General features: G+C 47.2%; 1 protein-coding gene across 1 annotated transcript in view; it reads left to right on the forward strand.

Annotated features, from left to right (window-relative positions):
* Window positions 1-26,880, forward strand: part of ZFP90 (ZFP90 zinc finger protein) — a 97,047-nt gene that overhangs the window by 19,106 nt on the left and 51,061 nt on the right. Inside the window, exon 3 of the mRNA XM_067718586.1 lies at window positions 24,606-24,725. The gene's annotated coding sequence lies outside the window, so the exon portion shown is untranslated. The remainder of the gene's footprint in view (window positions 1-24,605; window positions 24,726-26,880) is intronic.

Below are 26,880 nucleotides of genomic sequence, written 5' to 3' on the forward strand. Positions count from 1 at the left end.
AAATCCTTTTCGTGTGTGTTAATATTCTTGCTGTTTAAAAATAAGTATTTGCCTTCAAAAAGACATTTCTAAAAATAAATTTAGTTTCAGTTTTGTTTATTCTTCTCCTTTTTTAAAAAAAGTTGTTTGGACTAACATAGTTTTTTACCATTCCTATCCACTAAAATTTTCCAGAATACTAAATTTCCAAAATTCAGCTGGTGATAGAGTTTGCTAGGAAAAAATAATAGATTATAAGGAAGCAACAGGAAACACCCAAATTTCTGTTTATTCATAATGTAACTACACATTTTTACAGCCATTCATTAACTGTTTGACCCAGAGCCTGGGGGGTCAGCCTCTCAATTTGTCGTCTGGTAAACTGAGAGCAACAGAGCAGCTGCTTCCCTGCCTGGAGATGAGGTGATAGGTGGTTAGAAGGAGAGCGGGGAGAAGAGTTACATTTGTGGGGTGTTTGTTTTATGACACTTGTCTAGCACATATCCTTACTTAATCCTCACAACTGAGCCCCTTGGCAGGTGGGGAGACTGAGGCACAGAGCAGGGCAGTCACTTGGCCAAGGACACCGAGTGGAGAAGCCACAGAAGCCGTCCAGCTCAAACACTCTGTCCCTCTCAAGATCAGGGAGCCTAGTGGTACTGAGCCCTGTGGTCTGCAAAAGGAAGCCAAGCGCTCTCTGAGGGCACACATGCCTCTGGTCTGCTTCTTCTTTCTCTGTTCTCCTTTCAGCTGTCCTTGGTCCCTCAGGGTCACATGGAGAGAAGCGGCTGCTTTCAGAGGCAGGCCCCTGAAGTGCTCTGCGCTGGTGGGGCCGTCCACGATCCATAGAGGTTTAGAGAATTTCAGTTTCTCTGATGGGGGAAGATGAACGGCCCAGACAGCCTTTACCGGGAAATCAGGCTAGTTAGAATGAGCGGCACTCAGTGGGCAAGGCTCCCCCATGCAGCCCAACACAGAGCAGGGAGTGTTTTCCAGATCAGGAACCTGAAGCCAGGAGAGAAGTGATATGACCAGGATCCCACGGCAAATTGTGGCAGAACCCGGCTCAGCGCTGGGCTTCTCACTGTCTTCACCCTGGTCAGTATGTGCCACGCAGCTGCAGATGGCTGGAGATGGCACTCGTAGGTGGATGTTGGCGTCTCAGTGTCATTCTCATTTATTAGGAGGCTTGGAGCCACATTCTTCTTGGGAGCTGATTATATGTTTACAAAACCGAATTAACTCTTTGATCCTTGTTTGAGGTCCTGGGATCTTGAATTGTAATATGTGTTTCATGCCTCATCCCAACTCCACTGCAGATTTTGCATGATGAACAGATGGGAGCAGTTAATCTGAAATTCCTCGGGGCAGGATTTACTAACTGTATCTGTGTGGCCTGCAGGAGCTAAGAAAACTTTCTGAAGTGCCATACTCATGGAGTGCCATGTCCTGGGGAGAATCTAGCTTGGGCTGCAAGGTGAGCAAGCTAGTACTTTCTTCAGAGCACCAAGCAAAGTACTGCAGGGTGGAGCTGTCTTGGTCGCTGTGGTTCTTCCTCCTCTGGCCTGTCCCATCTATCTGGCATGCTTTGCCCAGCAGTGTCTCCGAGATGCTATGGGACAAGAACACAGTGAGCCCAGCTGAGAAAGATGCGCAGTTTGATAGTTGTCCCCGGCCACTTGCTGAGTCCCCTCAGTCTCTCAGATTCCTGGCCTCAAGCCCAGCTGTGCAGCTCTCAGCCCCTCAGCTCAGCTCCTTGGCGGCTTCCAACCTCAGTCATGACAGCCCCCTCAACCCTGTCTCTTGAATCTTGAACTGAACCTGCCAACTCATGCCTGTCCCCATCCAACTCCTGAGAAGCCCCTGGTTTCTTACCCCAAATCCCTGCACTTTGCCAAACCTCCGTGTTCCCTCCGGACCATCCTCCATCAAGTGGGGTCAGGGAAAGCCCTGCTACGACCTGTCAACTTGATACTTTGGCAGGTGGGTGTGGGATGAGGCCAGGGTTGGGTCAGGTAGGAGACAAAATAGCCAGAAGATGGAGAGGGCAGCTGGACATGGGGCTACTCAGGAGTCAGGCCAAGGAAGTTCAACTCTGATGTGAGTCCACAGAGCGAGTGTAGACTGGACACAGGTGACACAGCTGAGAAGTCCAAAGCCTGAGAAAGGTGGCTTGGAGGGAAGTGGCAAGTGAAAAGCAGAGACTGGAGACCAGCTGCAGCAACTGAGGGTCTCTGGCTCTGGTGCATCTCAGCTGGGAACGTGTGAGAGGTGCAGCCTTCGGTCTACGGCCCTGACTTGATTCTGTCCCTTAGGCTGTGACACACAGCACCCTCCCAGCCTTTACTGTCACCTCTATGCTGACTTCGGCTGTTCCTCTCCTTCCACCCCTTAGGTCTACCTCCTGAACCTCTCTGCTCACTTGCACACTCCTTGCTATTTCCCCACAAGCCCAGCTTTGGCTCCCGGCCCACCTGCTGGACCTCTGACCCCAGGCTGGTGTAGGAGGTGCCCTGCTAAGACCAAGAGCAGTGCCTGAAGCCTTCAGGAGAGGCCCTGGTGTGACCTTGGCTGCTCACTGAACATGACCAGGATACACGCACACACACACACACACACACACACACACACACACACACACACACACACACACACACACACACACACACACACACACCTGTTTGCTTTTGACTGAGGTGTTGGCTGCTTCTGCCCTGTGTCTGGCCCTGTCCTGTCCTGAGTTCTCTCTCCCTTCACTCAGGGATAGAGTTCTGGGGTTCCACCTGGGCTGTGTTGGGTGCCTAATCTGTCCAGTCCTGTTCTTGCTTCATGATCTCTCAGAGCTAATGTTGCAGGGCTGAGGCTGTGGAAATCGTGTGGGCAGGAGCCTCACCCATCTTGTTAGCCTGTGACTCCTCAGTGCCAACACATAGTAGGTGCCCAATAAATATTTGTACAGGGGCCTGAGTTCCAAATAGGGAGGTGGGTGGTCTCAGGGTCAGGGCCCTGATGTCCCTCACCCTCCGCTGCTAAGATGCACATCTGTTTGTGGTGCATGTTAAACTCTAGATGCGCCTGGGGCACCTGTGTCTTAGAACCCTTATCCTTCTCCATCTGACTCTGTAGTTGACTTGAGTGCCCTGCTTGTTCACGCCCTCATGAACATATGCCAGTGGGGACAAGAACTCTCCTGGGAAGACCGTGTTCTGTTGAAATACAAGTGCTTTGGGGAAACAGGTGCTGTGCCAATATGAGCCTTGTGCAGGTGCTTGGTCGGGGAGAGGTCACTCATTTTTGCCTTGCTCACTGGGGTGGCCATTCTGGGCACGTGCTTTCAATTAAAATTCACCAGGAGGATTTGCTGGGCTACCTGACAAGGTGGTGAGTTGTTGCCTGGTGTCTCCTGGGTGAGAGATCTAGAAAGCAGAAGCAGACCTTTCCCACCATTTGGGGAGCTGAGCTCAGTCAGCAGTGTCCGGAGGATGGGGGTTGCTCCCATGTTCTGAGTCTACAGAGACACTGGGTCGAGGGAAGAACGTAGATGCTGTTCTGAGCTGGGGGGCAGAGCGAGGTCTGTGGGGCCTAGAGAGGAAGCTCAGACTATTTGCAATGCACACACCCTCCCCCCAGTACCCCCCTTTGCAGCCTGGCTCTTCTCAAAGTCAAGGTGAACTTCCTGAGGAAATGGAACCACGGAAGAACCTAGAGGAGAGGATAGCCTACTTCTCAGGCTCGCCTGAAAATCTACCAGCTGGCAGTTTCTGTGGATGCCTGTGAAATTGTGTGTGATTTAAAGGAACATGCAGGACACTGTCCCATCAAGTGATGAGTTCCTTTGTCATCAAATACAAGAACTATATATTTGGTCTTTGTCCTTGGTTCCAGGCACAGAGCTTCTAAAACCCTTGTAGCTTCCTGAGTGATAGGGGTGAGAGGAACATTTTTGGTTATTCATATAAGCCTCTGCAACCAAACCTGAGTTTATGCTAATGAGATGACTCTTGGAGGGTGGGCCCTGGTTGCCAGAGGAACCAACCATGGGATTAGAGGATTGGAACTTTTAGTTTTTTGATTTTTTTTTGAAGATTGGAACTTTTAGACCCACCCCTCCCTCCAGCCTCTGGGGAGGAAAGAGGGGTTGGGCATTGAGTTAACCACCAATGACCAGTGATTTAATCAGTCATGCCTGTGTAAGGAGCCTCCATAAAAACCCTAAATGAAAGGATTCAGAGAGCTTCCAGGTTGGTGAACACATTGAGGAGCTGGGAGGGTGAGGTACCCAGAGCGGGCATGGAAACTCCATGCACCTTCCACATACTTTGTTTTTTTGGATCTCTTCTATTTGGCTGTTCCTGAATTGTAGCCTTTATAATAAACCAGTAGTAGTAAGTGTAGTGTTTCCCTGAGTTCATGAGCCATGTAGCAAATTATGGAACCTGAAGAGGGGATCATGGGAATCCCTAATTTGTAACCAAATCAGAAGTGTGGGTAACCTGGGGACCCACTACTTGTGACTGGTGTCTGAAGGGGGGCAATCTTGTGGGACTGAGCCCTTTACCTTTGGGATCTGTACTAATTCCAAATAGTTAGTGTCAGAATTGCTTGATGTGAGGGTAAACCCCACACATTTGGTGTCAGAAGTATTGTGAGTAGAGGATACAGTTTTTCCTTTGGTCATGTAGGAAATAACCCCAACACATGTGTCCATTTTGTGGTTGGCTTTTTGAATCAAGCTTTCCTTTAGTGAGGCTAATGCTATCAAGGAAAATCCACAAGAGGTGAGGGAGGATCATAGCTGTTGGCAGGACTGACCACAAGGTGGAAAATTACATCCTCAGCCTAGTTCATACACAAATGTATGGGAACCATTGCCACTGCAGGCCCTTTTGGTGCTTGAATGCGATAGAAATTAACTCCTTCATGTAGAGTTGAGTGTTTGGCCCTCAGAAAGTCAAGGCCTGCTGACATGAAAAATTGCTGGCCTGGCTTCTAGAAGGGAGAGAGCTAAGAATTTGGCTTAACAAGGTCATCAACCTCTGGGTGCCTCAGCCAGAACGACAATCTGTCCAGCAGACCATAGAGATTTCAATCAGGTCAGTGTGGTAAAGATTAGAATCTGGATTCAGCCAATTGCTGGAGGAGCACTTTGCACATAGCATTGGCTTCCTGGCTCCAGAATTATTTCACAGCTCATTCATTGTAGGTTGTGTAATAACCATTTTGTTTGACAGCCCTGACCTGAATGTAAGCCCCAGTGTTTCAGTTTCTTCAGATACCAGGCGTGGCTCAGCATCTCACCTCTGCCTTATCCAGTTCTGCAGCAGTGTTAGGAGTATTCCCCGAGTGAGTTGCTACACATTCCACAAACAAGGCAGGAATGACAGCAGTCCACATGCTCTGCTTGGTTGGGTGGACTCCTCCAGGATCCTCATGTGATCACCACTGGTCCCAGTGACAGACCAGCCCTTCTGCCACTCCCCATGGAGCCTGCTCCATCACTGTCATCTTCCTCTTCCTCAACAGGAGAGGCTGGACACAGAAGGCACTGCCCTACCTTTGAGAAACCTGGAACAATTGGGGGAGACACAGCTGTGTAGGTAAAGAATACCTGGATGGCAGAGGAGACATGATTCTGTAGATAAACCCCACACTCATCTGCACCCAACCAGGAGAGCAGAGGAGTGACTGGTCTCCACCACGGGGCCAAGGGCTGCCACCTTCCCTCCTCCTCCTCCTTTTGAACAGCTTTATTGAAGTATAATTGATGTACAATAAGCTGCACATGTTTAAAGTATACAGTTTGATGAGTTTGACATATGTCTACGCCTGTGAAGCCATCACCACAGTCAAGACAATGAACATATTCATCACTCATTTCCTTGTGCCCCTTTGAAACCCCTCCTTCCTGCCCTTCCTGCCCTGCTTAGCCAACCACTGATCTGCTGTCAGTCACTATTAGATCAGTTTACTTTTTCTAGAATTGGATATATGTGGAATCAAAACGTGTGTTCACTTTTTTGCCTACCTTCTTTTACTCAACATTATTATTTTAGGGTTTATCTATGTTGCTGCATATATGAATAGTTTGTCCCTTTTTGTTGCTGAGTAGCACTCCATCATATGAATATGCCACAGTTTGTTTATCCATTAATCTGTTGATGGACATTTGAGTTGTTTCTAGCTTGGGGCTACTAGAAATATAGCTTCTATGAATGTTCACATACAAGTATTTGTGTAAACATATGCTTTTATGATTCTTGGGCATGGAATGGCTGGCTCATATGTTTAACTTAAAAAAACCTGCCAAACTTTTTTCCAAAATGGTTAAATCATTCCCATCAGCAGTTTATGAGAGTTATAGTTTCTCCATATCCTTATCAACACTTAGTATGGTCGTCCTTTTAAGTTTTAGCCATTCTAGTGGATGTGTCATGGTACCTTACTGTGGTCTTAATTTGATTTCCCTAATAACTAATGATGTTGACCATGTTTTCATGTGTTTACTTGCCATCCATATATTTTCTTTAGTGAAGTGTCTCTTCAAATTCTTTGCCCATTTTAAAAGCTGGGTTGTTTATAGTAATACAATGTATAAAATAATTATACTATAGTATAACTTACATGTTATATATTATACATTAAAATAATATATAATATTTATTATAAAATATTTTAGATTATATATTATATATAAATATTTACAAACTATATATCCCCCAAAAGGTTTATATTTCAAATATATATTCAAATATATTATATTCCTCCTGGGAATTTATTGACAGTTTCTGTGGTAAAATGGAACCAGGTAACAACTATGTTGAAACATCAAGAAGGAGACTAAAGTTTATGCTTGCTTATTTAAAAAAAATTATATATATACATCTCCACCAAAAAATATGCCTTTTGGTGGATATATCGTTTGCAAATACTTTCTCATAGTCTGCGGCTTATCTTTTCATGTCTGCAGCAGTGTATTTTGAAGCACAAAAGTTTTAAATCATTAAATCTTCATTAAAAATGAAGATTTTTAGATCAATATATTGATTTTTATCTTTTAGAGCTTGCACTTTTTGTGTACTATTTAGGAAATCTTTGCCAAATCCAAGTCCACAAATGATTTCTCCTGTATTTTTTTCTAGTCATTTTATAGTGATAGTTCTTACATTTAAGTCAATGATCCTTTTAAATTTTTGTATATGGTGTGAGGTAAGGGTCTAGGTTCAGCCATTTTCTTCCTAGATTCCTGGTGCCCTGGGTTAGTATTCTGTCCTCTCTCCACCACACCTCCATTTCCACCTCTTCATGAAGCTACCATCCTGTCTCTGATGTTTCCTAAGCTATTCAGCCTCTGATCTCCTGCTCACATTCAAGCACTTGGTGGGGACAGAGACACCATCCCCCTTCCCCCTGCTCTGGATGCCCTGGAGCACCCCCATCTGGCAGTGATCATGGAGGTGAAGACCAGAACAGCATCCCTTTGAAGCCATTCCACTCTTGATGGACAGTAAACGCTTGTGACAATTTGCCTTCCCAGATATTTATCTCTTATAGTGACAGCCAGAGGGTCTGGAACTCCCCACTGGGAGAGATAACTGGACTCTTAGAGTTCTAAAAATCAACTGGAATCTCATTTGACCCAACATCCTTGTTGGCACTTGCAGAAATCCATGTGCTTGGAAGGTAGGCAGCCTTCCTGAGTGGGAGCAGGTATTGTTATCTTCATATCAGAAGTGAGCAAACTGAAGTTTCATAAGATTCAGTGACCTGACCAAGGTTACCCAACTGGCTCATCACAATGTGCCTTAACTCCTGGGCCCAGAAAAAAAACCACACTCAGACTACCTACTCCCAGGCCAGCAGTTCCCACCCTGTAAATGCTGCAAGTTGCATGTGGAATTTTCCTGCCAACAAGACAAACTGCGGCCACACATTCTTTTATGGTTTCAAAGAAAAGCAACTGCAATGAGTGAAGGGTTTAAAAGGGTATATTTAAGGTCTTGGGTGCAAATCAAAGAAAGGTTTGGGAGAGGCTGGTTCACCCTTTTCCAAGTGGATCTAGGCTTTATTTTTTTCTTCTACTTTTTTTGGGTCTGGAAAGGGAGCTCTCCTGCAGGGTTCAGGGGTCAGCTCACAGCACTGAGTCTGTGGGAGGAAGAAGGTGAGGGCTGGCTGGTGTACCTCTTCAGTGCCGCACACATCAGGCCCTCCACGATGCCTCACAGTCCCCATCAAGACCCAAGTTTCTCAGCCTGGCCCATTTCCAACCTCAGCCTCTTTTCCCCAACCTTTTCATCAGCCCTTTGTCCACCTAGCTAGGCTGGTCACCTCAGGGACACCCACACCCTTTACCTGGTCTACACCCTTCTTCCTGTCCCTCAGCTTTGCACGCAGGAGTACCCCTGCACTCGGTCCCCTGAGAATCAGCTTGGGTCCCAGATTCTCTCAGCTGGATGGGCCTGTTGCTGCCCTGGCACCCTCAGGCCTGGCTACCCTCACATGTGCTATGCCTGTCTCTGAGGCTCAGTCTTGTAGGACCTCTTCCCCTATGGCCTGAAACTGGTAATTAGGCCTCATCTCATTTTCCTCTGCTTAGCTTTCCCATGTGTCTTACCTCCCCACATAAATTGTAAGCTCCTCCTGGGCACGGATAGGTCTGATCCTTCCTCATTCCATTGTATCTCCTCAACACCTGGCCTCATCCATGTAGCCCCAAATTGATGTGGATTGCTTTGATTTGATTTGCCTGGGTCTGAGTCTTGGAAGGTGGGAGGTTTGCTAGCTGTAGTTTATAGTTTTCCTATGAACTCTGGAAACAGGCTATGGTGACACAGAGATGCAGACTGCTCTCAGGGCTGGAGGCTTGGGGTTAATAAAAGCTGGAGTTCATCTATGAAGAAGAGAGAAATGAGGGGCCATGGAAGAGAGGTCCTGAACTCAGAACCAGCCCTTACACCACCAGGAGTATCCCTGCCAACAGAAACGTCTCCATTGTTTTTACACACAGGGAGGGCAGGAATGTTCTGCGTGCCAAGCTCCAGGAGAACTCAAGCTCTGCTGCTTGGGAATGATTTTGCTCGTGTGCAGCTTCTACCCGTCTGCTTGAACTGGTTATAAAGAATTCAGAAAACATGCACACCAGGCACTGCAGAGGGTACTTTGGGGACTAAAGGACGAATAAGACATGGTCCTGGCTCTTAGTAAACTTGCTGCCCAGCAGTACTAAGTTTACACACTTGAGTATGATGCAAGTCCTTGACAGTCACCAAAGGCAGGAGCTGTTTGCTGGAGAGGAGACATTTAGGATGAGAATTCCAGAAGATTAGGGCTTGGAGAAGGAAATTGCAGGAGGAGGGATCTGCCTGAGTGAAGGCAAGGAGTTAGGATCATGCAGGGCATGCACAGAGGATAGGACTGAGTTGCCTGAATGTAGGCTGAGACGGGAGCTTAGGACCAGTGGGTACATATCCTTGAAAGCCAAGAGACAGAAGATAGAATGGTGGTTGCCAGGGACTTGGGGGGAGGGGGAAGGGGAGTTGTTGTTTAACAGTACAGAGTTTCAGCTTTGTAAGATGAAGTGTTTTAGAGATGGATGGCCGTGATGGTTGCATAACAATGTGACTGTACTTAATACCACAGTATTGAACACATAAAAATGGTCAGATACGTTTCTCCAAAGAAGATATACAGGTTGCCAACAAACACGGTGAAAGGATGCTCAACATCACTAATCATTAGAGAAATGCAAATCAAAACCACAATGAGGTGTCACCTCACACCGGTCAGAATGGCCATCATCAAAAAATCTACAAACAGGGCTTCCCTGGTGGCACAGTGGTTGAGAGTCCGCCTGCCAATGCAGGGGACACGGGTTCGTGCCCCGGTCTGGGAAGATCCCACATGCCGCGGAGTGGCTGGGCCTGTGAGCCATGGCCGCTGAGCCTGCATGTCCGGAGCCTGTGCTCGGCAACGGGAGAGGCCACAACAGTGAGAGGCCCACATACCGCAAAGAAAAAAAAAAAATCTACAAACAATAAATGCTAGAGAGAGTGTGGAGAAAAGGGAACCCTCTTGCTCTGTTGGTGGGAATGTAAATTGATACAGCCACTATGGAGAACAGTATGGAAGTTCCTTAAAAAACTAAAAATAGAACTACCATATAACCCAGCAATCCCACTACTGGGCATATACCCTGAAAAAAACATAATTCAAGAAGAGACATGTACCCCAATGTTCATTGCAGCACTATTTACAATAGCCAGGACATGGAAGCAACTTAAGTGTCCATCGACAGATGAATGGATAAAGAAGATGTGGCACATATATACAATGGAATATTACTCAGCCATAAAGAGAAATGAAATTGAGTTATTTGTAGTGAGGTGGATGGACCTAGAGTCTGTCCTACAGAGTGAAGTAAGTCAGAAAGAGAAAAACAAATACTGTATGCTAACACATACATATGGAATCTAAAAAAAACAAAAATCGTTCTGATGAACCTAGGGGCAGGACAGGAATAAAGGCGCAGATGTAGAGAATGGACTTGAGGACACTGTGAGGGGGAAAGGTAAGCTGGGATGAAGTGAGAGAGTAGCATTGACATATATACACTACCGAATGTAAAATAGATAGCTAGTGGGAAGCAGCTGCATAGCACGGGGAGATCAGCTTGGTGCTTTGTGACCACCTAGAGGGTTGGGATCGGGAAGGTGGGAAGGAGATGCAAGAGGGAGGGGATATGGGGATATATGTGTACATATTGCTGATTCACTTTGTTGTACAGCAGAAGCTAACACACCATTGTAAAGCAATTATATTCCAATAAAGGTGTTAAAAATAAATAAATAAGAAATAAAACCACCCTAAAAAAAACGGTCAGATGGTATATTTTATGTTATATGTATTTTACCACACCAAAAAATTAAAAAATCCTTGAAAGCCAGCTTAATGTTTTAAGCGCATGACCTCTGGATTAGATAAACAGACCTAGGTTGGGTAACCTTGGCGTCATAGTTGTGCAACCTTGGGCATGTTAGCTCATTTCTGAAAGCCTCAGTTTTCTCATCAGTAAAACTGGGATGATGTCAAAACCAGATTGTAGAGCAGCTGTGAGGAGTAAATGAGGATATGGCTGTGGTGTGCACAGTATGTGCCTACATACAGTCATACAGTAAGCACTCAGCAGATCATTGTTAATGCCATGTGCTGAGTCTCTTGCCTTAGGGAGCCCAACATTGATGGCGGGGGCGGTCATTGGAAGGGGCAGGATGTGAAGCCTGGTAGTGCTCAGACATATGCAGTAGACAAATAATGCTGGGGGCTGTGTCAGGAGACAGTGGGGGTACTCTGGGTATGGAGGATGACTTTCCAAAGCTGCATGGAGCCAGAAATGAGGTCCAGCTTCATATCACACACACACACAGACACACACACACACACACACACACACACACACTCTGTGATCTTGAATCCACTATCCTATTTTGTGCTTTCTATTTTTCTCATCATTTTTGTGTTTATGTCTCTTTTGGATTGATTATTTTTTATTATTGTCTTTTTTTCTCTATTAATTGAAAGTTATACACTGTGTTTCTTTTTCTTTTTCCTTTTAGATTTCTTAGAATTACCACATGCATACTTATCAATATCCAAAGTTAGTCCCTCACTTTACCTTCCTCTTTGCAAAATGTAAAATCTTAAAACATCTTAACTCTGTCTACCGCCTCCTGACTGTTACATTATTGTGATGTACTTTAATTCTATCTGGTTTTATTGTGACCTCACAGGACCTTATAATTCCTGTTACATTATACAGCCAATGTTTTTTCAGCTTTACCCACATATTTACCACTTTTTTGGGCTCTTCATACCTTCTAGCATCTCCGATTTTCCATCTGGGATCATTTTTTTTCTGCCTAACATACATCCTTTTTTTAAACAAAAACTTTTATTGGGGTATAGTTGATTTACAATGTTGTGTTAGTTTCAGGTGTACAGCAAAGTGAATCAGTTATACATATACATATATCCTCTCTTTTTTACATTCTTTTCCCATATAGGCCATTACAGAGTACTGAGTAGAGTTCCCTGTGCTATACAGTAGGTCCTTATTATCTATTTTATATATAGTAGTGTGTATATGTCAATCCCAATCTTTCAATTTATCCCTCCCCCTCTTATCCCCTAGTACCCATAAATTTATTTTCTACATCTGTAACTATTTCTGTTTTGTAGATAAGTTCATTTGTAGCCTTTTTCAGACTAACATACATCCTTTACAATATCCTTTAATGAGAGTTCCTTTGTTATACGTTCTGTCAGGTTTTGCTTGTCTGAAAATGTGTTTGTTTTGTGCTCATTCATGGAAGATATTTTCACTGGATAAAGAATTCTGGCTTGTCAGGTCCCTTCCACTCCCAGCTTCTATTGTTGCCATTGATAAATCAGCTGTAATCTAAGCACACTGAATTTTTCTTTGGTTCTCTCTCTCTTTCTTTTGTTTATGTTCTGCAATTTACTGTATGTGTTTAAGGGTGGGTTTTTTTCTTTTCCTCTTCTTTTTTCAATCCTGCTTGGAATTCCTTGGGATAATTAACATCTGTGAATGGTGTCTCTTATCAGTTCTGGTAAATTCTCAGCCAGTATCTCTTCAAGCCTTGCCCCTCTCCATGTTCTTTCTCCTCTCCTCCCAGAACTCCTACTAATGATAGGCCACTCTTTTCCATGTCTCTTAAGCTTTGTTCCGTATTTTCTATCATTTGGTCTCTCTGTGCTGTTTTCCGTTGCTTATTTCTAATCCACCTGCCAGTTCACAAGTTGTCTTTTTAGTTAAGTCTAATCTTCCAATGCATTTTATTATTTTTTTATTGAAGTATAGTTGATTAACAATGTTGTATTAGTTTCAGATGTACAGCAAAGTGATTCAGTTATACATATATATATCTATTTTTTTCCACTGCATTTTAAAATTTCAGGTACATTATTTTTCATTTCTGGAAGTTCCCTTTGCTTCTTTCTCAAATTGGTTAGGTCACTCTTTATAGTTTTCTAATTCCTGCATATATTTTCAAGCTAGTCTTTTATTTCATTAAGCATAGTAAGCATGATTGGTTTCATTAAGCATAGTAAGCATGATTGGTAAGCGTGATTGGTTTATTATACTCAATAATTCCACTATCTGAAGTTGTTGTACATCTGTGTCTGCTGTCTGTTGTCTCTGCTGGTTCTTGTTCATTGTTTCCTTGTGTGTTTGGTTATTTTTGGCTTGTGTACTGCTCAAAATTTACTTGAAATTTTATTGGGGGTATTTGCTGAAGCCTGGGAGGAAGATACCTTCCCCTAGGGAGGATTTACCTTCTGCCAGATGCCTCAGGGAAATAGCAATCCAGGAATGCTTTGAACTAAATTCATGACTTGAGGCTTTTTGAACCACTCAATGATATGAATTTGGCCAGGTAGTCTGTATGAAGGCTAGCTTGTGGTTATGACTTCACAGGGACATACCCTCCCCACTTCTTTTGCATTCCCCTGGAGGTGAGGCCTTCCAGGGTGCCAGCTTAATCTAAGAGGGTCTCCTGGTAGATTCCCCACTTGTGACAGGCCCTGAGTTTTGTTTTTTGTTTTTGTTTTTAAATATTTATTTATTTATTTGGTTGTGCCGGGTCTTAGTTGCGGCAGGCGGGCTCCTTAGTTGTGGCATGCGAACTCTTAGTTGCGGCATGCATGTGGGATCTAGTTCCCTGACCAGGGATCGAATGTGGCCCCCTGCATTAGGAGCACAGAGTCTTAACCACTGCGCCACCAGGGAAGTCCCAAGCCCTGAGTTTTGACATTTTTCTACATTGCTCCTCAAGGCCGTTCAAACTGAGATTCACATATACCTGTATCTGAAAACACCCACAGAGCCAAAATGACTTTGGCGCTCCTTACTTTTCTCTGTTCTTGCCTCTCCTTTGATTTTGACCTTATTCCTTTCTCTCTTGCCAGTTCTTCAATACTTTCAAAAAGGATTTTTCATGTTTCATCTAGTATGTTGAGTTGTTTTCAGCAACTGTATTCCCTAAAACAGAAGTTGGAGGATCTTCTTATTCTGTGTGATTTTTAAAAATTGAAGTATACAATAGGGTGTATTTACCATATTGTATTAGTTACAGGTGTATGACATAGTGATTCAGTATTTTTATAGATTATACTCCATTTAAATTATTACAAAATAATGGTTATATTTCCCTGTGCTGTACAATATATTCATGTGGTGTGATTTTGAATAAGTCACTTCCCCTCTCTGGGCGTCAATCTTACCTACTTCATAGGGTGGTTGGGAGGATTAAATGAGAAGATGAAGATAAAGGCACAGTGCTCTGCACATAGTGCTTGTTCTTGGCACAAGAAATAGCTGTTCCCTTTCCTCTTACTTCCTGCTGAGGCTGGATTTTTAGGACCAAGCAGGAGCCCAGTCATTGAGGCTGAGTCCCAAAGTCCTCCTTCAACCCCCGAGGTACAGGTGCCAGCTGAAGTTTGACCCCACACATGGAGGTCTGTAGCACAACCAAGCTGGGCTGGGTGCCAGTGACAGGGGAGGCCCCTGACCACCAGCTTCAGTGCTGAGGAGCATAAAGGGCCCCTGGGGAAGTCTGGACCCATGGCCTCAGCAGCTTCCCCAGAAGTGATTACCCCTCAGGCCTGCAGGGTGTTTGGCTGTACGCAGTTTGGGGTGACTTGGCTTATGAACCAAGCCTCTGGAAAAAAAAAAAATTCCCGCTGGGTCTGGAAGGCCACTGATATGTGTTCATTCCCAGAGGAACCAGTTTTCTGGAGCCAGCAGGTCAGGAGTGCCCCTCTCTACCCTGGGGAGCTGGAACAAGGGAGTCCCTTGGGGGCCATACAGGCTCTCCCCAGAGTCAATTTTGACCCCTCCACCCGCCTCCATTACAGTTCTCCACCCCGCCGCCCGCCCCACTGCACCACCAGTGTCAGCCCGAGTCACCACAGCTCTTCCCTGACACCAGAGGGTTTTAATGCATTTCCAAAGTCATAGATACTGCTTTCTGTGGATAATATTTTCTTCCCAAAGAGAATTCCCGAAACTCAGGGTCAGATGACACTGCAGTAACCTATTCCCTCAGCCCCATTTGGTGTTTATTGGGGAACCTCCCGTCCTTTCCTGAGCTTAACCTCAGTCATTTCTGTCCCCATGGCCCTTATGCCATTTCCCAGGAGGGTAAGGTCTGGCTGGGCAGGTTGGGCAGGCTGGACACATTCACTCTGACAGTATGCCTTGCAGAGTCTCAGCCCAGAGACACCCTTCTAGATTTGAGTCAGGTGGGGTGGGAAGCAGGTTGGAGATCTTTGCATTGGCTGTAGAGCAGCCCAGGTCTGGAAGAATGAAAAGTCACATGATCCTAACTCATTACAGAATACTTTATAGAATGAAGTCACTTTCTTATCAAATGCAGCACCTTTTGCCATTTTATCTGTATACATGCATAAAATAGCTTTTTAAACAAGCTCATCCAGCTAAAAAAAGACACAGGACCTTACAAAATGGAAAATGAGATTAAAATGTGGATGAAATGTGTCAATTAAGGAGCCCTCGTCCCTGGGCTGCTGCAGTTTATACCCTTTAGAGAAGGCAACACTCTCGGAAGGTTGGGCTATATCCTAATTATACAATGGGGAATTGGTGTGTCTTCAGAGGATAGCATTACTAAGGGCTTTTAGCATGATCTGTCTCCAAGAAATTCCCTACAGAGGCAGAGGGAGGAGAATTAGGTCAGCGCCTGACTCAGTCACCCATTCTTGTATCAAGAGGGGAACATCACTGCATCTTTTTTTTTTAAAATCTGGAATTTCTCTAGAATTCTTTGAACTCCCAGAGCAAAGTTTATAATTCTTTCAAGGCACTTCTTATCTCACATCATAAGATGTTTTTCAGAGATTTGCTCGTGTTGTTTCCTCGGCCTGGGCTGTTCTTTCACCCTTCACCTACTGGCAAACCTCTGTTTGTTACTCAGAGAGTGTTCAAGCAGCAGCTCCCCACAAAGCTGGCCCTGACCCTTGACACTCCCAGAAGAAACACTCCCAGCTCACCCAGTTCTGCTGGAGAGTGAGCTATGAATGAGAATGACATAAAACAAGTGCTATTCCCACTTTCCTTCCTGATACACTTTTTCTGGAATATTCTTTGATCAGTTCACAGAGCACTTGGAATTGTGTTGGCCTCTTGGTTCCCCCACTGGGCCATAAGCCCCTTGTGAAAGGGCTGAGTGGCCCCCTACCCCTCACTCCTACTCTCCACGTCCCCAGGGATGCTTGCTGGACCAGGCTCTGTAGGCTGTGTGGGGTCATTGAGTGTCTCAATGCAGACTGCAACCTCCATGGGTTAAGGTATTCATCTGTCTTCCCGGAGGCATCTAGTATAGGGCCCCACATGTGGCAGGTACCCTAAAAATACTTGTGAAATTAAAGAAAGGGAGTGAATTGCAGACCCTTTGCAATGGAAGATGCTGAGGTGCCGAGAGTCTTAGCAACTTTCCTAAGCCAAAGTGTGTGGACTTAAGAATGAGTTTCTAGGGCTTCCCTGGTGGCGCAGTGGTTGAGAGTCCACCTGCCGATGCAGGGGACACGGGTTCATGCCCCAGTCTGGGAAGGTCCCACATGCCGCGGAGCAGCTGGGCCCGTGAGCCATGGTCGCTGGGCCTGCGTGTCCGGAGCCTGTGCTCTGCAACGGGAGAGGCCACAACAGTGAGAGGCCCGCGTACCGCAAAAAAAAAAAAAAAAAAAAAGAATGAGTTTTTAGGACCTCACTTGGTGATGCCAGCTTGAGAAACTTTCAAGCAATGCAACATTAGAAGGTCCATCTCCAAGGGAGGTGCCACAGGATACTTTCGAGGACAGGCTGACCTTTAATGAGCCCTTTGGTGGGAAACCAGTTACTAAACCAGCTAGGACGGGACCCAAGAACAACCAGCTCACAGCTGGTTCTGCTGAAGGCTAAACAATGGGAGCAGCTCCCAGCAGTGACACTAGGTTCTGAGAGAAGTGTGGCATTTATGCTCGTCTGCCTGTGGTATCAGGAGTTAGATTGACCAGAGCTGGACAGCAGCATTTCTGCCTCCAGCCCAGGTTTGTTACCCTGGGCAGTGTCTCTGGCTCTTGACTGTCCTTATTCCCGAATATGCTGCTCAGGTGCAGGAATTTTGGCCCCAGGCACACGTGTCTCTAGTTACCAGTCTCTAGTTACAAGCCTAGAAGCTTGTGGGGCATCATTTCTGGGTATTTAGTCTCCCAGATCTGAACCCTGAAGACTGATTTCCCCCAGGCCTTCTGTACTCAGCCTCTGCACTGTTCCCTGGTGGATCAGGATGAGTGGGAGCTCTCATCTGCCTGCATGGCCCGGCTCCCAACACAAAGACTAGCTGGCTTATCTTAGGCTGGCGCGAAACGGGAAGGCCAAGGCTGCAGGGCTGTGTGGAAAAGGGGTTGCCCCTGAACAGTGTCCAGCTAGAGTCTTGCTCAGGACCCTTGCACCATGGAGGGAGTTGGTCAGGACTGTCTGGGAAGTCACTCACAGCATTGGGAACTCCTGTGATTCCCTTTGTGGTGTTTCTCTCTCACTGTGTCCGGGAATCACTGTGGAGTCTGCCACCCATTCTGCTCCTCCAAGCCACTAACCGCAGATGGAGTTTCTTGTGTTTTCCACCAGACCTGGGGAGTACAGAGTCACAAACAGGTTTTGCAACCTCCTGATGAACCCTGGGGCCGAGACTGTCTGGAGGGGAGGCAGAGCCAGTCCTTCTCCTCTGCCAAGGCTCCTTGTTCCCCTGTAATGGGGGGAAGGGCACACCCCACCCAGCCCCACCTGCCTGAGGCACTGGCTGAACCCTGAGCAGTGTGCAGTCTTCCCTCTTCCCTCTCCTTGGAGCCTGTGCCCCACTCACCCACTTCTTAGCTCCTTAGTTCTGAACCTCTTACACTCCACCCCTTGCTGAACCACCTCACCTTCTTGGGCAGGTGGAATCTGCTGAGTAAAGCCTCATGGTTGTCTGTGTGCATCGCACTGGCAAGACAAGGATGGACACAACACTCTCCCTAGCCTCAAGGAGCCCACAGTCTGCCGGTACAGACAAATGCTAATGACAGATTGTGTACATGGACTGTGGGATGCAGAGGAAAGAGCTGTTCATTGTGACCCGCTTCCCCAGAGAGGGCACAACGGAGCAGGGCTTGACAAAGGAGTAGGAGTTCTCTGTGTGGATGAGGCAGGAGATGGCCCAGCTGCTGGAGGGGACAGCGTGCACAAAGCCATGGGGTCATGGAACATTCAGGGAGCCACAGCCCATTGGTTACTGTGCAAGAGAGAAACAAGGGAAGAGGCTGGAGAGGGTGGCCGGCCTTGCAGACCAAGCCGAGTGGTGACTCTGTCCTGAAGGCTGCAGTGAGGGTCCAAGGAGACTCCACCTGTTTCTTCTTTTTTAAAAAATAGCTTTATTAAGGTATAATTGATGTATATAAACTGAACATACTTGAAGTGTACAATCCAGTGAGCTTTAACGTATACATGTATATAAGGTATATATATACACCTGTGAAACAATCACCACAATCAAGATAATGAACACATCCATCTCCTCCAAAAGTTTCCTTGTGTCCCTTTGTCATTCCTCTGTCCCATCCCTGCTGTTTCCAAGCAACCACCCTTCTGCTGCTGTCACTACAGATTAGATTGTATTTTTCTGAATTTTATATAAATGAAATCATCCAGTATGTACTATTTTAGTTTGTTGTTCTTATCACTCAGCATATTTGTTTTGCGATTCATCCATGTTGTGTGTATTAATAATTAATTCCTTTTCATTGCTAAGTAGTAGTCCACTGTACAGATTATACCACAGTTTGTTTATTTCTTCACCTGCTGATGGACATTTGGGTTGTTTCTAGTTTAGAGCTGCCTTGAATATCTGCATGCCAGTGTTTGGGTAAGTAGCTGGGAATGGAATGGCTGGGTCATATGATAGGTATATGTTTAACTTTTTAAAAAATTACCAAACTATTTTCCAAGTGGTTGTTCCATTTCACATTCCCATCAACAATGTATGAAGTTTCCACATACCCTTTCTTGACTGACTATGAACGATAGGGTGAACCTTCAGAATTGAGTCTCCATTGGATTTGCCTAGCTGGTGACTACAGCTGAAGCCCTAAGACAGGCACTTCTTGGGCCCAGGACAGGGAGGGAGGGGTCTCCTGGAAATCCTTCCAGAAGATGGAGTCAGACTTGGCATCATCTTAGGAGGCTTGTTGGTCAATGATACTGCCCCAGGGGCTGGAGGAATTGAGCAGGCCCTGAGGATAATGAACTAAAGCACCTCTAGCTCAGCACTTGAGAAAATTCCTCTGGACCTAAAGAGCCACAGTCCAACAGTTACAGCCCAATTTTCACAGAAACTAATTTTTGTATAAGTAAATGATTTCAACTGGTGTCGGGGCCCCAGTCAGTTGTGGGAGAGGCCTGGTCCCTGGATCAGAGCCCTATTCCTGGGAAGTGGCCCCTTGGCCAGCCTTCCCTCTCTAGAGCCCTGGGGACCATCCAGGTCAAGACTGCTGATCTAGGTCCATTCCCTGCAGAAGGGAGCTGTGGAGCAGCATCCAGGACTAGAGGGCAAGGCTGATGTCCATGTCCCTCTGGTCACTGCTGGGGCCTAGCCTTTCTGAATCCTGATGTTTGTATGGTGTGAGGGAGCCCTGCCAGAGTTTGTAGTGGGCTGTTCATTCATTCATTCATCAATATTAATTACTGCCTCTTTGGAACCAGAGATGAGTCAGGCAGGTTGGGGTCAGGTTGTGAAACCCTCCAGTCCCTGCCAAGGGATGTGGTTGGTATTGTGTTTTAGAAAGGAGCCCTGGCAGCCAATGCGGAAAATGGATTTGAGCGTGGACAGACCAAGGGCAGGAAGGTCACTAGAAAGAGGCGAGGAGGGATCTGAGTGGGTAGTGGTGGTGAGAGGTCAAGGGAGAGACACGTGTGGGGGTAAGGGAGAGAGGAGTCAGCATCACCCCATGGCCACCAGCTCTTTCGTCTCATGGCTTCAGTGACATTGCTCTCTCCCGGCTCCCACCAAACACTGCATGCCTGAAAAAATAAATGGAGGGATGGTTGGAAGGATAGAGGGATGGCTATTTGGCTCAGGAGTGAACCAAGGCACACATCTCCCTACCCACCCATCAATCACCTCCTGCCTGAGCAGCCATCCTTCACTGAGGTGAAGGTGGGGACCACAGGTGTCCATTCGGTCCAGCGGGATGTTAGTGATTCACGTCTGATGGCTCTCAGCATGGACTGACTCCTGGAGGCTCAGTTAGTCACCTGTGAAACAAGGGCCCTGCAATTCCTTCTTGCCGGAATTTCTAAGGCAGTGAAGGACCATAACTTTGAACTTCTGGGAAGGAAAGCCCTCAGTTTCCCATGGAGACCCCATCCTCCAGGGCAGGAGGGGAAGGAAGGAGAAGCCAGAGCCTGGTGGGGAGGTCAAAGGTCTTAGCTTGATGCCTGCCAAGGAGTTGGGTCTCAGCTGCAATCACTGAGCCTTGACGTCAGGTGACCTTTTTCTAGTTACTCACAGTGAGTACAGCACTGTCCAGGCAGGTTTCTGTCATTTGACTGACCTGCTGAAAGCTCTATCCACAGGTGACCTCAGAATGGCATTCATCGTAACCAGAGTTCGCCTGCAAAATAGTGTGCGTGGGCGGGGGGGCAGGGAGGAGAGATGAGCGGGGCTGTAGGCAGGGGCTGCTGCATTTGTCTGGTGTAGAGGAAAGAGCACTGGTGTGCTGCAGGAGAAACTGGGAGTCCTGAGTTCCAATCCCGTGCACCACCTCCACTGGGCGACCATGGGAGACAGGCACTTCACCTCTCTGAGCCGATCTGGACCCTGATCACAGGGGCTGCAAGTTGGTATTTGTGTCTGTGTTCCCTTGGCCTCAATCTGGACCCTGTGAGGGTCGAGGCACTGGGTACAGACCCTCTGAACTGGGTTTGAGAAGGCGGATCAAAGATGTTCATCCTCCTTCTCCTGCTCGGGCTGCAACTTGTGGACTGATTGATGCTGAGGGTTGACAGTGAGTGAATCTCAGTTTATCAGAGCTGGGAGGGTGCTTAGAGGTGTCCACTCAACCCTTAGTTTGATGTTAGATGAAACAGAGGCCTAGGACTTCCCTGGAGGTCCAGTGGTTAAGACTCCGTGCTTCCACTGTAGGGGGTGGGGTTCGATCCCTGGTCAGGGGACTAAGATCCCACATGCCTTGTGGTGTGGCCAAAAAAAAAGAAAGAAAAAAAAAGAAACAGAGGCTCAGAGAGGGTGGAAGAGGAGTCGAGGCCCAGGCCAGATATGGCCAAGCTTGTCCACTTGAGCTCCGAGGGCTCCCGGGGGGCCTCTGTGTTTGGCATTGTGGGCTGCAGTACCCCAGTGGTCACTGACTCAGAACTGGCCTGTTTCCTGCCCTGTGGCACCACCAGTAGGGCCTTCCTGCCCTTGCCCATTAAACCACTCAGAGAAGAGAGCCTGCGCAGTCAGGCCTACTGGGTGAATGTGGCCTTGCTGTCCACCAGACTATTGCAGTGGTAGCAGCAGCAGGAGTGGGGAAAGTGGTCCAGGTGCAGAGAACAAAGGTGAGGAGCCCCAGGGCAGGGTGGGGGCAGGAGAGGCTCAGGGCAGGAGATAAAGCTTGTGCTGAGCCTGGTGGTGCCCGGCACACAGAGCAGGAGCCCAGTGGTGTTGTTATTCTCAGTCCAGGGTGGCACTCGCCTGGTTCGATGGTAAAGGCCAGAGCATGGTGGTGCCAGCCTGAGAAACCCCGGGAAGGAGGCCTGGTGATAAGGTGTTTGGCCCTAGGCCAGATGGTACAGGCTAGGCATCCCTGGACCCAGGGCATGAATTCCTGCTGATGACTCGGGAGCTTTGGAGGAGAGGGCACCCTGGCACCACAGCACTGCCAGGAAGCCCACGTAGGGTGGCTGCCATCCTGCCTTGGGTGAGTGAGGAGGAATGCGGAAAAACTGGGCAGGGCATGCCCCTGGGGAGGGAGGCTGTGATCTTTGCGCTGTATTTGTGCAGCAAACACTCCCCCAGGCCTCCTGGTGCCACCTGGGAGCTGCAGATGTAGGGTACACAGTCCAGAGTGACATGGCCCTGCCGCAAGGCACAAGTCACCCCCACAAATCTTCCTCTGGGCTTTTCTCTGTGTCCTTCAGGCCTTGCCTGCTCAGGGGAGAAGAGATGCCCCTGGCTGCCTGCTGAATGAGTGATGGAAGGGGAGGAGCAAGTGGCCAGACAGATGGGTCCTCAGCCCACAGGCCTTCCACCAATTAGCATGGGAGGGAGGGTGACCTGGGACTCCAGCAGGTCTGGTTGGGGGGATGGTAGGAAGAAATGAACAGGCTGGGTAAGCCACAGACCTTGGCCTTCCTGATGGTCACCAAGCTCCTCCAGAGTCAGACATTGGGTCCTTCAGATGTGGGCAGACCCTTTTCCCGCCCTCTCCCCACATGCCCTTATCACCCCCAGCAGTACGTCTACTCCTGCTCCTTGACCATCCCTTCCTCCCTCTTCCAAACCTCCCCTGCTCCCTGGCCCAGCTCAGTCCTCCACCTCTTGCAGGAAGCCTTCCCTGCTGCATCAGCCCTTGCAGACCTCCTGCCTTTATCTGCTCCTGTCCCAGTGCCAGTCTCAGGCAGGGTGGGCAGCCAGTGCGGGAGGCAGCCAGAGGAGGAAGGTGGGAGGCAGCCAGAGGAAGAAGGTAGGAGACGAGCAAGACCCAGGCCAGTAGATGGACAGTTGGGCAGGGCCTGCAGTGGAGGCTGGAGGCCGCCAGGACTCCCAGGAAAGGAAGCCTGAGGGGGTGATCATCTCTCTGGAATCTGTGCCAACATGGGTAGGATAGATGAACAATGGGAGCCCTGGTCAGAGAGCTGGGCTGGTGGGGCCAGGCAGGTGCTTCACTAGGGGTACCATTTGGGGCTGTGGTCAATGGAAGAGACAGGAAAATGGGGGAGGGGCTGGAGACCTGGGTCAGGGTGTCTCTGGACGGTGAGGCAAAGGCTAAGGCCCTACTACCTGCAGCCTCCCTTGGGCCTCTAGGCAGCAGAAGCTGGGTGCCGGAGCAGGGTGACAGGATCTGATTGGGAGCCACTGGAGAGCCCATTTTGGGTGCAGAAGCAGATACCCCCATTTGTGGAGCTCCACACATGAAATGAGGCAGCACCTCTTTCCTGACAGGTTTGGAGTGGAGCTCGCGGGAGGCAACTGTGGGACCTTTGAATGAGCCTTTGCCATGGGCAGCTCTGCCCCATCCTTTACTCTCACTCCTGGTACCACAAGTGCATCTGTGCCCCGAGTGGGGCCACTGTGGGTAGCTGGAGGTATTCTCAGCACCACCTGTCACAGCCTGACCCAAGTTACCACACCCCTAGCCAGCCCATCACAGGTGAGGAGCCCATCACGTGGTGCAGCAGCAGGTGTCTACTCATTTTGAGCAAAATGGGGTTCTTGGCATAGCCCCATCCCTGTCTCCTGTACCCACACAGGCCTCATGGTGGCCTGGGTGCTCCCTGCACTCCAGGGGAGCAGTGTCTGCACCTAGAGGCCTGGTCAGCCCCACACACCACATGCCACAGGATTGACTGGCAATAAAACATGTCAGTTCAACATCATTAGTCATGAGGGAAAAGCAGATTAAAGTCACAAGAAGATACCACCACACACCTATTAGAATGGTCAAAAGAAAAAAACTGACAATACCAAGTGCTGGTCAGGATGTGAAGCAATTGGAACTCTCAGGCATAGCTGGAGGGAAGAAAAATGGCACAGCCAGTTTGGAAAACACTTTGGCATCTTTTTATAAAGTTAAGCATCTACTTACCATATGACCCAGAAATCCCAATTCCTAGATATTTAGCCAAGGGAAATTAAATTAGGTTCACCCAAAAACCTTTATGCAACCATTTATAGTGGGCTTATTCATAATTGCCCCAAATGGCAGATAATCCAAATGTCCTTCATCTGGCAAATGGATAAACAAACTGTGATCCATCCATACAGGGGGATGCTACTCAGCAATAAAAAGAAATCAGCTACTGATATGAGTGACAGTAGAGACCAATCTCAAATGTGTTATGCTAATTGAAAGAAGCCAGACTCTCAAAGGCTCCATACTGTTGATTCCATTTACATTTTGGAAAAAACGTAATTATAGGGACAGAAAACAGATTAGTGGTTGCCAGGGCCTGGGGTAGGGGTGGGGTGGGACAGGGCTGTTGACTACAGAGTGGCACAAGGGAACCTTTTAGGGTGATAGAAATATTTTACACATTGGTTGTGGTGGTGATCACATGACTATGCATTTATCAGGACTCATAGAACTGTATACTACAAAAGGTGGATTTTACTGTATGTAAATGATACTTCATTAAACCTGACTTAAAACACACATACACACACACACGCACACACATTAATCACAGTCACTGTTTCTGAGCACCTATTAGGTACTGTGCCAGGGGCTATGCATGTTTTCTCATCCGTCCACTCACTTGATCGCTCACTCAGAAAGCATTTATTGATTGCCTCCACCAGGTGCAGCACAATGTCCAGTCAATCCTCCCTAATACCTTCAAGCCAGGTAGGTGGCTCCCCGAGTTGTGTAGAGAAGCCAGTAGGAAGATGTGACTGGAACCCAACCCTGGGGGCCTGCAGGTGAGGTTGAAGGTTCTCTGTGGGTGCATTTTCATGGGGAGAGAAAATCCTAGCTTTGTCAGTCTCTCAAGGAAGTCTGCAACCCAGAAAGAGAGACTAAGGTTACAGAACAAAGAATGATACCCTTGTTCCCTCTCTGTGGTGCTGACCCTGCACAGGAGGGCAGGCCATGCCCCTTATGGCTCTGAGCACAGAGCCTGCGCTGGTTTGGATTGTGGAGGCTGTGGACCCACTTCTTTGTTCAGCTTTCTTGCTGGGTGGCTCGTCCTCTGCTTGGGAACATGTCTGTGTCTGCCCAGCTCAGATGGGGGCGTCCCTGGCTTCTCTTGTGAGAATCCAAATGTAGGAACTCCTTGAATAAAGCCAGTGTGGAGTACGCAATGCACAGGAACATTGTACAGCAGGAGAAATGAGCAAACCAGAGCAGCCCAGACCACAGCTCCATCTCAAAGATACAATGTGGAGTGGAGGATAAGATGACAAGATGGACAGTATCTGACACCATTTACAAAATAGTACTCAAAATAGTACCATGCATTGTTATGGTTATAAACTTATGTCATAAAAATATAAGAACATGAACAAGAAAGATACATACTAACTTCATAACTGGATTAGCTCTGGGGAAGACAATAGCAAAAAGAGGCGAAAAGAAAAATTAAGGGAATAAAAAAAAAAGAGACAAAGAAAGCAAATATGGCAAGAGGCTAGCTAACAAACACATTTAACAAATCAGAGATATATGAGTTAAATAAAGGGGCTGTGTTGCATATTGTTTTCTCTACTTTTAGCTTAAATATTTCATAAATAAACAAGCCAGAATGAAACTTGAAAACATCACACTAAGTGAAATAAGCAAGACACAAAAAGACAATTATTGTATATGGTTCCACTTATATGAGGTACCTAGAGTAGAAATTCATAGAGACAGAAAGTAGAATAGTGGTTACAGTGGGGCTGGGAGGAAGGAGGATGGGGAGTTATTGTCTAATGGGTGTAGAGTTTCAGTTTGGAAAGATGAAAAAGTTCCGGAGATGGATAGTGGTGATGGTTGCACTACAATGTGAATGTACTTAATGCCACTAAACTGGATGCTTAAAAATGGTTAAAATGATAAATTTTATGTTATGCATATTTTACCACAATAAAAATAAAAACAAGCCAGAATAGGCAAATCTATAGAGACACAAAGTAGATTAGTGGTTGTCTAGGGCTGGGGAGGATGCTGGGAAAATAGGGGCCATGGACAAGGGGTGCGGGTTTCCTTTTGTGGTAGTAAAATGTGGTCATGAAAATGTTCTAAAATTGATTGTGGTCATGGATGCACAACTCTGCGAATATACTAGAGAACATTGAATTGAACTCTTTCAGTGGGTGAAGTATATGGTATGTGACATATCTCAAAGCTGTTGTGTGTTTTTTTGTTGTTTTTGGGTGCAACGCTTGGCTTGTGAGATCTTAGTTCCCCAACCAGCCGTTGAACCAGGGCCCCGGCAGTGAAAGTGCAAAGTCCTAACCACTGGACTGCCAGGGAATGTTGTTTTTTAAAAAGCCAAAAGGAGGGAAATCCTTTCTGTATCGGCTACTCTAGTAGAAGCTGGAGTCTGTCTCATCTAAACCTGGCTCTGACATGAGTATCACAAAGTCATCAGGAGCCCAGAGCCTCCTCTGCCCTGACACCCTGTGACATGGGGAGGGAGCCCTGCCAGCCCAGCTTCCAGGGCTGGAGCTATTGCCACATCCATGGGGCTGTAGAATGGAAGCAGTTGTAGCCTCTGCTGAATGAGGTTAATGAGAATCTGTCCCAGGCTCCAGGGGTTTTGAGCCTTAATTAATACTTGCAAGGCCCTCAGTGTCTGTGAAATCAGAGGTTCTGTAAATCTGCACAGCAGTGGCTTTATTAGTGCCAGCACATTACTCAGGAGAAAGAAGCCAGCCTTCTTATCACTGACTTAGCTCCCTGGAGAGGCTGGTCCCAGGGTGTCGAGGCCAGGCTGAAGCTGTCTTTCATGGCCCCTTGTCTTGCTTTCCATGCCACGCCTAGGGTCCGAGTGGTCTGGACTGGTCCAGGGCTCCAGGATGGCCACGCTGAGCACTGTGGCCAGGCTCCTGACAGGGGTCTTCAGAGGGTAACCAAGCAGACCTGCCACAGCAG

Source organism: Pseudorca crassidens, chromosome 20, assembly GCF_039906515.1.
Source record: "Pseudorca crassidens isolate mPseCra1 chromosome 20, mPseCra1.hap1, whole genome shotgun sequence".
Classification (NCBI taxonomy): Eukaryota; Metazoa; Chordata; class Mammalia; order Artiodactyla; family Delphinidae; genus Pseudorca; species Pseudorca crassidens.